This window comes from Limulus polyphemus, unplaced genomic scaffold, assembly GCF_000517525.1.
Source record: "Limulus polyphemus unplaced genomic scaffold, Limulus_polyphemus-2.1.2 Scaffold159, whole genome shotgun sequence".
NCBI lineage: Eukaryota > Metazoa > Arthropoda > Merostomata > Xiphosura > Limulidae > Limulus > Limulus polyphemus.
This window is the reverse complement of record NW_013665769.1, coordinates 704,225-717,654: the sequence shown is the minus strand read 5'-3', so window position 1 is coordinate 717,654 and position 13,430 is coordinate 704,225. Positions and strand designations below refer to the sequence as shown.

Below are 13,430 nucleotides of genomic sequence, written 5' to 3'. Positions count from 1 at the left end.
TTAATGAAGATCTCTCGTCAGAAAATATAAAACCATGGTTAAAAGTAAGAGTTTAATGAATAATCGTTGTCAGAGAATACGACAGCGAGTTAAAAGTAGGAGATTAATTAACATTCGTTGTCATAGATTGCGAGATAGAGTAAAAAGTGCGAGGTAAATGAAGATGCGTCGTCAGAAAATATGAACACATGGTAGAAACTGAGGGGTTTAATAAAGATCTGTTGTCAAAAAATAAGTAAAAGGTACCTTCTGAATAATTAAGTTTGTTCGTTTTCGAATATTCGCGCAAAGCTGCACAATGACTATGTTTGCTAGCCACCTCTAATAGGCGAGAAGGAAAGCAGCTGGTCAACATCATCCACCGCGAACTCCTGAACTGATAGGCTAGAGGTAAAGCAGCTGATCAACTGCACCTTCCGCGAATTCCTGAAGTGATTGGCTAGAAGGAAAGCAGCTGGTCAACAACACCCACAGCGAACTTCTGAAACTAGACGAAACTAGAGAATCGGAATCAGTTGTTAAGAAAAGTAGCGTATACTTTCTTTTATTGGAGTAGGTATATTTGTTTTCTAATCTAATTTTATATTTTAAATTAGATTTATGTCAATGTGTTATTGCGCCGAGTGTGACCCAGTGGTTAACGTGCCTCACTATAGATTTGTAAGTTTAAATATCACATTTAGCACTTTGAAACAGTAATTACATTATAAAGGAGGTGGTCAAATTCCGCTATTCGGTGAGACAAGAGTAACCAAAGAGTTAGCGGTTGGTGTTGTTGAGATCCTTCCCTATAGTCTATAAGTTCAAGGCCCGGCATGGCCAGGTGGTTAGGACGCTCAACTTGCAATCTACGGGTCGCGGGTTCGAATCCCCGTCCCACCAAACATGCTCGCCCTTTCAGCCGTGGGGGCGTTATAATGTGACGGTCAATCCCACTATTCGTTGGTAAAAGAGTAGCCCAAGAGTTGGCGGTGGGTGGTGATGACTAGCTGCCTTCCCTCTAGTCTTACACTGCTAAATTAGGGACGGCTAGCGCAGATAGCCCACGTGTAGCTTTGCGCTAAATTCAAAAGAAACCAAACTATCAGTTTAAAATTAAGGACCGCTGGCGCAGATAACACTCGATTAACCATTTATCAAATATTTGAAAACAAAGAAACCGTATGAACGATACCTTATGTTACACACTAACTAAATGGCCAGGTCAGATGGTTCAAGCACATCAGTCCGTAATTTTAACCTGTAGACCAGAGAGAAGATAACCTGTTGACAACATCCGCTGTCTGAAACGGTTAACTTAATAGCGATATTGATTGTCGCTCTTGTCATGTACCCACAGCTGAACCTGAGCTGAGTTCTCGGTAACACCAGTCTCAAATTTTTGACTCTTGTATCCACAGTAGCTATCTAGTGTACTCGTGACAACGGAAAAAGAAGTGAGGACCGTTGACCAGAAACTTGGCTGAAGAACGTTTCGTAATTCTAAAGAATCATGTCCCAACGGCGTGAAATGTAAGTATTATCATAATTTCGTCAAACTTATTTGTTAGTAAAACATTTACTTTAGCTTAAAATACGTCGAAATGTACAAGCAACCTGACAGTCGTGTATTTTTTGTTTTGTTGTTGTGGATGTGGGAATTCAAACTATGCAAAATAAAAGCTCTAAATATTACAGTTTAACACAAAATGTATCAAAACTAAATCCTTATATTTTGAAAGCAGATTAGGTTTATAGCATTATTCTTGGTCAAAAAGACTTACTGCACATATGAATAGTGTAAATAACTATTATCTTCACATGACACGCTTTAGTACACTGTTTTATATGATATTCTAAGATTTTGGTATTCTAACGGTAAAGAAAAATATATATATTTGTTTAGGATTCAATCCTGGTTGTTGGGTTTATTATTAGCTCACCTAAAAACGTCTTAAGCTTAACCTAAGTGGATTCTTGAAGATAATAGGAAGAAGAGTACCTTTGAACTATTTGGACACTCTTTTAATGGCTTCTCTCTCTCTCTTTTAGTCTCTTAAGGTGTAAAATTTATGTATTTTATTCAGTGTTGGAAGAATCTGAGGAAATGTGGCTATAAACATTGTAGAACACAATCTTTTTTTACTGATCTTAAGCCTAATAAAACAAACTCAAGAAAAGACTTTCTAATACAAATTTAAAAACGATTTGATTAAAGAAGTAAGAAAACCCTAAAAAATAAAATGAAAACGTGATTATCTCGATATAAACATTTAGGGGGGAAATTATATGTATATATAAGTGGTAATTATCATAAATAAAATAATGTTCTTTACCTTGGAAACATGCAATATGTTTTATTTTTAATACAAACCCTCGATAAAACATTAACAAAATTTGTTGTACAGTTCTTCTGACAAAACAACGTTGTCTCGTTTTGTACATTTAGGACTGAAACCAAGTAAATGAAATAAAATCTCTGGATAATGAAGTACTATGTTTAAGACATTTTAAACTATGAGTACGAGGAAGAATACGGGGTATTAAAATCGCTGCAACATGATAAAGTACATTACAGAAAAATTGCCACCTGATAGACGTAAAGCCAACTACTTCTGAAACTAGGTGTAAAAGCTGAAACATCGATAAGAATTTTACAGCAAATATTCATTCATTAGTTAGCTAGGCCGCATCTTTTGTTTTACCCACCATCATGCCTCAAGTTGGACAAAAAACGCAGCCTGGTTAACTAATGAATAAATATTTGCTGTAGAATTCTTATCAACGCTATAAGTATAATTACCAGTTTGGCCGCCAATTTTGATTTCATTGTTTTAAGTCGCACATTCAATCCTTTTTTGGCCGCACCTTTTCTTCACACCTAAGGTGTTTTTGATTTATATATATATAACATAGCGTGTACTGTAAAGGTAAAAGTGAAAGCAAACAAAAATCCAAACTATTATTCCTTGGAAAATGTAGTAATATTCCCCTAGTTACCATTTAAAATGTAATAATATTCTCTTAGTTACCATTTTGAAAGAATTGTAACTTCCACGAAACGTTCTAACACATTATAGCTATTATATATATAAAAAGAAAACTAATGTTATTTTATGTACTATGAAACGTTATTTGTAGAGTGTAGATAACTGCATTTTCACAATATGACCTGCCTACGATTATGTATGCGAGGTGTTTATCAACTCCAAAAACTGCCTCGGCTACAGAGTTTGTAGCCTTTAATTTGAATGAGTAGTATAAATAAAGAACACGACATTTTTTTTTTCCATCTACCACAAACTAATCGTAATTTGTATTTCTTGGGTATTACAATAAACAAGGAAATAACAATCAAACTATAAGAAAATAAAGAAACCATTGGTTTTTTTTAAAGGAGGGAACATCTTATATACCACAAACACATCAAGATAACAGTAAACTTATCACCCATGTGTATTCGTGACCACAGTAAGAAGTTTTAAGTATTTGTTTCTTTGTTCGTTGTTAAGCACACAGCTAAACAATGGGCTATATATGCTGTGCCCACCACAGGTATCGAAACCCAGTTTTTACGTTTTAACTAAACAATAAATTAGTTTATTAATACTATGTTGTCCACAAAATATATCTACAGATTTGTGTTGTTATAGAAGAACATAATCATTTTTTTATGGAAGAGTTCAGTTGTAGCTTGTACAAAATTTTGTATTTTAAAGCTTTAAATTTCAACTGAACGAATGTAAATTAATTATTTCCTCTAATACAAATAAAAATGATTCGATACGTTTTTGTAGCATGTAAATGATATAGTGTAATTTATTAAAATCGAGCTTTCACTTTCTTAAAGTGTAATAATCAGGTTTTACTCAACCTTATAGACACTAACCATGAAGCTTGAATGATACATTTCATTGTACATATGAGCCATTATAACATCATCCATCAAAATTATAATAGAACATTTAATTAAGTAGAAAATGGTACAAAGAAATATCAATCGACTATAATTTATCAGGCTAGATGTCCTACGATATACCGATCTTTTACAGCATTTTGTCCACTTTAACATCATCTTGTTTCTCTTTGCAATTTCCCTCCTACATGTTTGCTTATTGGCTAAAAATTTGTGACGTACTACTTCTGACGTATAGCCAGTGGACGACTAGGCTTACAGTGTGTGGGTAGAGTTTATAAAAAAAACCGTTGTGATTTATATAAATAAGACCGGGGTAGCATTATTATTATTACAGAGATTGTTCATCTTTCACACCGTAAGGCTCACCCATCCTCCAAAAACCTCAATAACAACTTCAAAAAAAGAAAGTACCGAAGATTATTTGAATCAACCACTGAGTTCAGAACAATTTCACCGTAAGTAACAATCTAGCTAATTCTACCGAACTGCTATAATTGTTCCAGGTTTTTTTTTTAGTTTTTCTAATCTTTGTGAACCTATTTATTTATTTATTTGAAATTAAGCACAAAGCTACACAATGGGCTATCTGTGCTCTGCCCACCACGGGTATCGAAACCCGGATTCTAGCGTTGTAAGTCCGCAGACATACCGCTGTGCTACTGGGGGGCTCGTGAACCTAAAAAAAAAACTATGTTCGTTGTTTGGAGTCTGTAATAAGTAAACAATTTTCACAGCATTAACGTAATTTTATGACAACGTTTTGTAATATTTATGATGATTTCTAGCAAATAGGGCAAAGTTCTAGATGTAACAAATGCTTTGACAAATTCAACATATGTTCATAAAATAACCACAACTTTAAAGACTACTGTGTCAGTTGTTTAAAAAACACCTTATGGACAAAATATCTATTCTTTAAAGAAGAATGATGTTTTAGTGAAGGTGTGTTTACAAAAACTTATAATTTTTTTATTTTTTTACAGCTTACAGCTTTTACGGAAAGGAAGAATATTTCTTTAAGCAGTTAGGACATTTCAAGTAACAGTTTTTAACGTGTACTTGATAATTATCGCATCAGTGATTGAAACGTTGTACCTGCTTTAAAGAAATATCCTTCCTTACTGTAAAAGCTGTAATTTCTAAAAACAGTACTTATAATCAATAAGTAAATTCAAACGAAACTATATAATACTTTAGTAACACTGTGTTTCTCATTCAATTAATAACATTGTTTTTATTTAATAATTTAATTGATTATTTGTTCCAGTAATTCAATAAAGACTTTTCCAATCATTATTAACCATCAAAACTGGTTTTTCTTGTAGGGCGCTCGACTCGCAATCTGAGGGTCACGGGTTTGAATCCCCGTCCCATCAAACATGTTCGCACTTTCAGCCGTGGGGGCGTTATAGTGTGACGGTTAATCCCCCTATTCTTTGGTAAAAGAGTATCCCAAAAGTTGGCAGTGGGTGGTGATGACTAACTGCCCTACCTCTAGTCTTTCACTGTTAAATTAGGGACGGCGAGCGCAGATGGCCCTCGCGTAACTCCAAACAAACCATTGTAAAATTGTAAAACAATTGTAAAATGTTTCAAGTATTACAGAAATGAAAATTAAGTTTGTTCGTGTGTTCTCAATGAATATTAAACGAAACACTCCTCGATTAAAAGATATTGAAGGATTCACGAAGCCTGGGAAATTAATTAGAAAGTATTCTGACAAAGCAGAAAAGGCCAAAAAAAAGTGTCTCTACTTAAGTTTTGTTAATAATAAATTTTACATATTATATTCGCCCCCCCCCCAGTGGCTCAGCGGTATGTCTGCGGACATACCTTTGTGCTTAAGTACAACAAATAAACCCATATATATTTCTTTAAAAAAAGAAATTAATTAAAAGGCTTTAAAATATAGTACGAAAATGGCAAATGTGTTAGTTTTTTTATAATTAATCACAAAGCTACACGATGGGCTAACTGTGCTCTGCCCGCCACGGGTATCGAAATCCGGTTTCAAGTGATGTAAATCCACAGACATGCCCCTGTGCTACTGGAGGAGCGTTATTTTCTTGTAAACAATGTTAATTTTTTTATGGCATGTTGAAAGTGTGTGGAAAAAAATACTTAAGCACAGTTTATTGGAAAAGTGTTAGCATACTTCTTCAAACTCTTTTTTTTTTATCAAACTTCTTGATTCCATATTTTTTTGTTCCTCTATTCATTAACATCTTAACAAATCAATTTATTTGCTAGATTTCTCTTATCCTTGACGAATCTGAAGTTAATGTTTAACGTTGATTAACCAAACTCAGTGCAATCAAAATAACAATAAATTTTCTGTATATAACAAGGCACTAATCTTTTGCCTTAGGTTTGTTGCAAAGGTAGTTAGTTTCACAAAATTGGTGAATGGCTAATATGGCAAATAAGCAAAGCAAATATCGCCCTATGGTTCCTGATGTCAGAACGTTGTTAGTATTTCTCGTGCATATCCCAATAGCTACATATTTAGTAACAAAGCATAGATTGTTTGACAAAATCAATAATGTTTTATTGACACCGTATCCATTGTTTTTTTAAAAAAATATTAATGTTCTAGTAACAATGTGTCTGTATTTCAAAAACCCTATCCACTGTTTAAAAGAACAAAAATATTTAGTTTGCTCTTTAGTGCCAATAAACACATTTTGGCAAATAGCAGAACACTATAAAATGATGTACAGTCAGTAGTCAATAAACTCATTCTAGCACATAAAACACTGAACAACACAACTTACTATACACTAAATATATGCTAGCAAATGTTCTGCGTTGATAGTAGGCAGTAAATAAATCATAGAAGACACACCTTTTATACAGTTAATAGTCAGTAAATAAATCATAGAAGACACACCTTTTATACAGTTAATAGTCAGTAAATAAATCATAGAAGACACACCTTTTATACAGTTAATAGTCAGTAAATAAAACATAGAACATACAACTTTTTATATACAGTAAATATTCAGTAAACAAACCAATCAGCATAAGGATTTGTTGGGCTGTTGGAAGTATGAAAACATGTTCTAGCAAATAAACACAGAACACAGCTTTCTGTATAGACCGTAGTCAATAAATAATTTTAATAGATAAAATGATAAAACACTGAAAATCATGGCTTGCTGTAGAGTCATGAAAAATGTTTTAGGAATAACCACAGAACGTCCTTTTTGTTAGAAATTCAGTTGTCCATCAAAATGTAGTTGAAAGTATAAGGTGCTAAAGAAATATTCATTTTAAAACTTTCTCTCTATGCAATGAGAGAGACACAATTCTTTGTCATTTAATGTATAGTTATCTAAAGTAATTTAAATCGATTCCCGTTTCACTCTTTAAAACGCTTAATTTGATATTTATATACGGTGCCTGTAAAAAATATATAAAAAAACATTATTATAAAAGTAATCTCCATGTTAATCATAGTTGTAAGTACATGCTTGAAGGAGTTTGTGCGTAGTGTTACTATAATTTAGAATAGGCCCAGTTAGTTTCTAATATTCACAAACATCAGTGCCTTTTTGGTCCACGTAACTTTTAAAACATTATTAGTACAATGATGCTTGTACATTCTTTATACTTGAAAATAAATCTTTCTAGAGATTAAACTTAACTTCGTAATATGGGGGACTTGAAACCAGTGGACAATTTCTGGTTATTAACTGATTAAATGATTGTATCGTAAGGTGAGAAACTGTAACGTACGTAAAAGAACAGGTAATTATGCTCTTACGAAAATCACGTTGAATTTCTGTGTTTTATTTCTGCCCGCATTATACGAGATCATTTCTCTGTGTTATTAATCAAATGAAAAGCACCCAAAATGGCTCGGGCCCAGCATGGCCAGGTGGTTAGGGCGCTCGACTTACAATCTGTGGGTCACGGGTTCGAATCCCCGTCCCACCAAACATGCTCGCCCTTTCAGCCGGGGGGGGGGGTTATAATGTACGGTCATTCCCACTATTCGTTGGTAAAAGAGTAGCCCAAGAGTTGGCGGTGGGTGGTGATGACTAGCTCACTTCCCTCTAGTCTTACACTGCTAAATTAGGGATGGCTAGCGCAGATAGCCCTCGTGTAGCTTTGCGCGAAATCCATAACAAAGAAACAAAATGGCTCAGCGGAAGTCTGCTAAAAATTGGGTTTCGATACACCTGATGAGCAGAACTCAGATAGCCCATTGTGTAGCTTTATGGTTAACAACATACCGAACCTCGAATGAAAAGCTATTAGACACTATTTGATATGGTCAAATATATTGAAAATATCTTAATATTTAATTATGTTATTGAACTACAAAATAATACTCAGTTACGACGGTCTGCAAAGTCTGCAAGAGTTGCATATATTAACAAACCATTTAAACTAACTTCATCCCTTCTTTGCTTGTAAATACTTGCAAATGACGAATTATTTAACAAATGGAATACAATATTATTCATTTCCAAAATGAAAAAAGATAAATGTCGTAAATAATTGCGATAACAGTTATAGAGTTAACGAAGATACATGGATGTATAGATGGTTGAGTACGTTATATATGGAAAATATTTTAATATGTAAATCTACAAATCACGTGACAATCACAGCAGATTTAAAGCCGCTGTGGAACGACATATATCAGAACTATATTTGACATTAATTGGTATCTTATTGCTAGTGTTTTGTCACCAAAAAAAAAAGCTGGTCGCTTTTGGGGTGGTAATGAAACAGCCATCTCCAATGATTATAGATAGATTTGGGTACCATAACCATCCAGAAAGAGACCTGTAATAAGTCGTAAGCAAAATGCCGTGTTCTGTAGCAGGTGAGAATCCATGAACAGAAAGGTCAATGAAAAAAACCCGTCAATGCATCTCTGACAACAGTACACAACATAATCAAAAAAGATGTCCGCATGGAAAAGAGACATATACGCACGTAGCTTCCACGACATATTTGTTTAAACGTCGCATACATCAAAGCAGCTGGAGAATAATATAGATATTGATACTCTTCCATACAAAAATATTTCAGCCAAACTGCCTATAGATCTCCATGCAATCGAACTGTTGAAATGGATGATGGAACTTGTGGAAAGCAGGCAGGGAGGAAAGGTCTGATTTAGACATGACTGCCATACGATGGAGCTTTTCCAATAGAAACTACTCTGTAGAATTATTGTTAAGATGTACAGTCGCGAGAAAGAACGAGATAAAGTGTAACGACGAGGCGAGGCTCCAAAATCGTTTTAACCTATCGGACTCAACTTCTGTAAAGCAAAATTTTTAGACATAAGTAAAAACATTTATTCCGTGTATTGAAATATTATACATTTTTAAAAGTTCTTTAGTCTCTGAAATTAAACTTTTAGAAAATATATAAATACGTTAATTTAATGCTAAACCACCTGGACCAAACAAGGACCAAAAACAAAAAGAGTTAGAAATATTAGGTTCACTTGCAAAAATTACAGATATTTTATTTTTCTTTATCAAATGTAGACTTATGATCTAATTAATTCCAACGCGAAGTGCAAATTCTTAGGAAAACGTAAGTAGAGGTATTTAAGAAAAGATGTTCTTTTATAGTTAATAAAAAGAAATGAAACCTAAAAATGCATTTCACATATATAGTAAGTATTGAAAATCGTCACCTGCTAGTTTTATATCAAATTAATTAATATACGTGTTTCCTACGGCGCTTACTGCTGGATGATTTCATTTACCTTGACCAGCTGCATTAGTAAAAATAACACTTATAGAAGTGTTAAAACAGTTATTATTCTTAATTATATCCTGTATACTTTTTTTAATCATTAATTACTCAAGGTAAAAACCCTACAAGATCACCTCTGCCTCACTTACAGTCCAATGAAACCAATTTTCCCATTTGATTTTCTCTTCTAAAATGTAGTTTGTAACGTTTTGGTCATTATCGGCAGTTTGGCACTGAAGATACTTAAAATTTTAACCATTTTAAATTATTTCGTTCTTTCAATATTTCTACGGATAAATTTAATTGATTCATTTTTTTCCAATGTTTTTTTTAAAGGATATTTTGAGATCATTTGTATTACGGAGATAAGTAAAGCCAAGCGTCAACAGAAGTTTTTTTTACACTGTTGTTTTATACGTAGTTTACAATGACATCTTAGTTAATTATCTCAATACTTAAACACAAATTTTGAAATGATGTAGAGAGAGTGTTATGGGTTTGATAATACTGGGACACTAATATCCATTTGATAATGCAGGGACACTGTTATTGTTTCGATAGTGCTGAAACAGTATTATCGTTTAATATCACGATAATACGGGAATATTGTTATCGGTATGATAACGCGGGAACGCTGTCATCGGTTTGACAATGCAAGGATACTGTTAATAAAATAATAAAATCGACTAATCAACTTAGAAAGAAGTCTGGGCAAGTACTATATTTCATTCAGTATTATAACCAGACACAATCCTCTGTTCAAATGAGAGCCCAGCATGGCCAGGTGGCTAGGGCGCTCGACTCGCAATCTGAGGGTCGTGGGTTCGAATCCCCGTCCCACGAAACATGCTCGCCCTTTTAGCCGTGGTAGCGTTATAATGTGACAGTCAATCCCACTATTCGTTGGTAAAAGAGTAGCCCAATGATTGGCGGTGGCTGGTGATGACTAGCTGCCTTCCCTCTGGTCTTACACTGCTAAATTAGTGACGGCTAGCGCAGATAGCCCTCGTGTAGCTTTGCGCGAAATTCAAAAACAAATTGTTCAAATGAAACCTACGTTACTTGCCCTTGTCTCATATAGGTAAACGCCCGTGTGAATACAAGACAGAAAGTTATACCAACAGAGATAATTCAATATAAACTGTAAATACGCAAATCTTATTTATATGAGAAAAGCAATTGATATTTCTACCCCATATTGTATGACATAAACTGTTATTTTCTCTCTTCCGTTTGAGAGTTGGTCTACAGTAGGTGGATGTCGTCTATACCATACTTAACGCATTTATATAATTTTGGAAATGAAATGCTTTTACACTTACGAAAGTCAAACGGTATCACAATATCTCGAAAGAGGATTCAAAAGTCTTCAAAATACATGTTTTAATTTCAAAACCATACCTTGTTGCAAAACTTTAGACCCATTCATGACATATAATGAGTCCCAAATAATTACCAAATATGTTTGTTTGTAATTAAGCACAAAGCTACCCAATTGGCTATCTGTCCACCACGAGTATCGAAGCCTGGATTCTAGCGTTGTAAGTCCACAGACATACCACTGTGCCACTGGGGGGGGGGGGCTACCAAATATGAAACCCGATAACCCAGGAACTTTCGAAATGCCAACTTTTCTTTTTAAGGGTGAATTGGGGATAATTACATTACCTTTTCCTCTAGTATTCAGCTATAAGAACTAGCCGTGCATAATTTTAAGGTATTTAAAGCGATCCTATTGATTGTAAGGATAGTTTTGTTGTTGTTGTTGTCTTTCAAAATTTGTATTGCATACTGGAGGAATTTACACATTTTGATAAAAAGTTTAGAAAAAACTACCTTTATACTCCAGATATATATATAAAAGAATTTTTTAATCCCACGTTTCGCCTTTGAGGCTTCATCAGGGTTAATATACAAAGTTGTTTTTATCTAAACTTTTTATCAAAATAGTTTTCTTTTGCTACGTTTGGACATTTTAACACAATATTTATTATGTACAATATTATCATCATAAAATTGGAACAGGCTTTTCTCCAACAACATTGGGCCAATTCTGGTTGCAGATATTTTACCGTATCTCTCCTTCATTGACATTATACTTATTAATATAATTGTTAAATAGTGACACGTTTAACTGACAAACACCATAAGCGCTCAATCAAAAATTAACAATTTGAATCAGAGGACATATTGATATTTTCTGAGAATTAATTCAGTTACCCATTATCCTTATTAATATAATTGCTAAATAGGGACATGTTTAACTGCCAAACACAATAAACGCTCAATCAAAAATTTTAATGTTGAATCAGAGGACATATTGATATTTTCTGAGAATTAATTCAGTTACCCATTATCCTAATTAACATAATTGTTAAATAGGGACACGTTTAACTGATAAACACCATAAATGCTCAATCAAAAATTAACAATGCTGAATCAGAGGACATATTGATATTTTCTGAGAATTAATTCAGCTACCCATTATCCCAATTAATATAATTGTTAAATAGGGACAATTTTAACTGACAAACACCATAAACGCTCAATCAAAAATTAACAATGTTGAATCAGAGGACATATTGCTATCTTCTGAGGAGTAATTCAGTTACCTATGCAAGATATTGATAATTATAAACGCAAAATATTTATTCAGGTGTTCTTCAGCTGATATATTGTAATATTATTGAAATAAATTTAAGAGGCTAAATAAGAAAAGGGGAAAATTTTATTATAGGATTACTCGTAAAAAATAATTACTCTGTCTTAAAACGCATTCTTTTAAAGTTCACTTCTTACATAAATAATCATCAAATTACTGTGTTTTTGTTGTTGTTTCGTTATATACCGTTAACTACCAGTAGGTTCTACGTATTGCATCACATTGAATAATTTTATAATTTTCACTTTTACAACACTCAGGGCCTAGTGATTAGGAAGCTCGACTCGCATTTGAGAGTCGCTAGTTCGAATACCCGTCACATCGAACATGCTCGCCCTTTCAACCGTGGGCACGTTAAAATGTGACGTTCAATTCAACTATTCGTTGGTTTCTTAAGAGTAGCTTAAGAGTTGGCGATGGATGGTGTTGACTAGCTGCTTTCCATCTAGTCTATCTTTGCTAAATCAGGAACGGTTAGCACATATAGCCCTCGTGGAGCTTGGCGCGAAATTCAAACCAAACCGTACAATACTCAATGCAAAAGTTTATAAAAAATACATTGAAAACCCTAGCAGGACTAATCGCAATATCGACAGTAATTGTTGTTTATATTTTTTGTGTGACTCGTGTGTTATTAGGGATCCTATAACAAAGTTATCAACCAAGTCACAAACAGGTTGGTGAATAAATGTTTTAGTAAAATATGTCCAAGAAGCCGATGATGTCCAAATAAACCCACGTCGATAATTTTTGTTATTAGCCAAAGAGTTGAATATGATTTATATATACACTGAGTGGTCACAAGTAAATAGACACCTAATTTTTCGTCATTTAACTAATTTATGCTAACTAATTTGTGTTCACAGAGCACTATATAAATGAAAATGGTCCGCACACTAATTATCTTGTACTACAACATGCCTAGAACTCAAGGTTCTCTCGAATTGTCAGATTTTGTTAGAGGAAGGACAGTTGGTCAAGCAGATGGTGGAATAAGTCAGCGGCAAATTTCGCAGAATTTGGGAATCCCGCTTTCGACAGTCAACAGAATCATCGTGCAGCTCAGGAAATACGGCAAGGAAACAATTGAGGACAAAAAGGGCTGTCAAGAGGAGCATCGAAATGGATCCAAGATTAACGACT

The 13,430-nt window shown here is 33.9% G+C and overlaps 1 protein-coding gene across 2 annotated transcripts in view; it reads left to right on the top strand.

Moving 5' to 3' along the window:
• The first annotated feature begins 1,391 nt into the window (after positions 1 to 1,391).
• LOC111084896 overlaps positions 1,392 to 13,430 on the top strand; it is a 23,256-nt gene continuing 11,217 nt past the window's right edge. The window contains exons 1-2 of one of the 2 annotated variants that reach the window (XM_022381394.1): positions 1,395 to 1,512; positions 4,233 to 4,353. The gene's annotated coding sequence lies outside the window, so the exon portion shown is untranslated. Of the gene's footprint in view, positions 1,513 to 4,232; positions 4,354 to 13,430 lie in introns of both variants that reach the window. The other variant, XM_022381395.1, reaches the window with a different exon arrangement.